We start from the raw sequence: 2,524 nt of genomic DNA on the forward strand, positions 1-2,524 counted from the left end.
TTGCGGTACGCGGGCCTCCCTCCGTTGCGGCCTCTCCCGTTGCGGAGCACAAGCTCCGGACGCGCAGGCTCAGCGGCCATGGCCCACGGGCCCAGCCGCTCCGCAGCATGTGGGATCCTCCCAGACCGGGGCGCGAACCCGGTTCCCCTGCATCGGCAGGCGGACGCGCAACCACTGCGCCACCAGGGAAGCCCCGACCCTTTTATTAAATGAGAATGTTACTCTCTTATCTTTCATATATATTGCACATTTTTGGATAATTTTTACTTGTCTTTTAATTTTACTCTATGGGACTTTTTGATGAAAGAAGTTAAAAATTCTATAGTCAAATCTGTCACTTTTCCTTTGTAATTTTGTCCTTTGTTCCATGCTTACTTTGAGATGAAAAGCAATTCACTTATATTTTCTCCTTGCACTTTGAAGACTTTTAAAACATTTTACAATTTAAATCCTGCTCAAATTTAGTGTCTGAGAAAAGTTTTTAAAGTATGAACAGGTAAAATAATGTGAGTCCTGGAGTCATATAGCTGGGTTCAAATTTGGCCTCACCATTTGCTACATATTTGAGTAAATTACTTAACCTCTCTAAGTCACAGTTTTATTCTTTATTGAGAGAACAGTAATCCTACCACAGGGTTGAACAGCTATAAAACACAAAAAGCACTTAGCCTCGTGCCATTAGCTATCATCACAGCAGCATGAGAATACTCCAGGCCAAAGAAATAACATGTATAAAGGCACAAAGGAATGAAACTAGTTTGTGCATTTAGGAAACTAGATGTGGTGTGGTAAAATGGCATGTCAAGTGTGAGAGGGCAGGATTGACAGATGGGAGGGGCAGAGGCCTTGAAAGCCATGCCCAGGAGCTTGCTCTTGGTAGGACCTGGGAGCCAGTGAAAGCTTTTAAGCAAGCAACCTATTGAGAGGTGTGATGTAGGATCATCTCCGTGGCAGCAAAGTGGAAAGTGGACTAGATTTAGGTCGTAGAAGCATATTGCTGCGTCACAAAAACAGCAGTCTCCTGTGCCATCCCCCTCTCGCCCAATTTCTGCTCCCTAGGGGCAAATTCTTTGCGTTCTAACTCTTCTGGTATCTGCTATCTCTTTACTTCCAAATATCAAACTGTTTCTTTTTGTTTGGTTGGTTGGTTTTGATTTGATTTATTTTTTTAACTTTTTAATTTTATATGGGAGTAGAGTTGATTATGTTCAAACTATTTCTTGATCTTTCCATCATAGATAGACATGAGACTAGATACAATTATTAGACTGATTAATAAACAATAATACAGGGGATGGACCTAAAAAATGAATCTGAGAGAGAAGACAGAATGGATCAACTGGACTTGCTAGTGAGTGAAAGCCTGATAATGGGGTGGGGGGGGATGTGAAGGAGGAGTTGTCTCAGTCAGAGACCCTAGAAGCAGGCTGGGAGCAGAAAGATGAGTTCCGCCCCAGGTGATGCAAAGTTTTAAGCACCATTTCCTGGACTATGACAAGTTGAGTATTACCCCCAGGCCCCTGTCCTGGTGGTTCCCCACTGCTCTGAGGACCAAGACTTGACAACTCAGGAGGTTTGGGGAAATGTAGATAAGAAAACCTGCTAGCTAGAACTTTAAAACAGAGCTTCCTAATTTCATACCACGGAATGAGTTATAGACACGTACATAGTGGTCTCCTCTGCCCTCCAAGGTGGAAGGGCCCAGTCTCTCCTGCATGAGCAGCCTCCTCTGTTTGCCCCACTTGGGGTCCTGCAGACAGGATCATTTCCTAGGTGTGCCATGAAGTTAAAGGATGTGTGAAGGACTTTAGAAGGCCCAGTGTGCTCACAAACAACATCTAGCCTTCTGGGGCACTGGCCAGACCCCTTCTGTTCAACACTCTGTTGCCCTTTAAAGATGTCTACCCTTCCCCCCATCATCACCCATTCCTATCACTACCCACCATTCAAAGCCATCTTTAAGGTATACTAAATCCCACAGTTTAGACGGTTGAAGAGAGAAGAGTTCCCTACCCACGGTGTGCTTCTGGTCAAGGTGGCCCTAGGCCCACACCTTGTAAGTCAAGCGCCCAAGAGACACTGCTAGGGTTTGCAGCACAACCAGCAGGCTTGACATTTCTATTAGAACAATGGGACCCGATTGCCACCGGCAGGAAGTCCATCTTCACAGCTGCCAACCCGTGTATCAAAACCATAATCCTCAAAAAAGAGTACGGAAGAACGGAGGAGGAAGATATTAAAAGCGAATTTGCGGGCAGCTACAAGAAGAAAACAAAAACAGTGGATGAGGTGACCCTGGAACCCTTTGCTTCCTGGCACTCCCCTCTGAATCATCACGCTCCACTTGCGACGGTGCAGACTCCGGGCTCCTGCAGGCAGGCGTGGGATGCCCCCGTTCGCCCCGGGAGCCTCGAGGCGTCACCGCGCGTTTCCACGCAGTGGTCCGGGGGGAAACGAGAGGGCGGCGGCCTGGCGGATGCTGCGGTCTGCGATCCCGGGAGAGCGTGGCCGCTCGCCGCCCGGC

This window comes from Physeter macrocephalus, chromosome 2, assembly GCF_002837175.3.
Source record: "Physeter macrocephalus isolate SW-GA chromosome 2, ASM283717v5, whole genome shotgun sequence".
NCBI lineage: Eukaryota > Metazoa > Chordata > Mammalia > Artiodactyla > Physeteridae > Physeter > Physeter macrocephalus.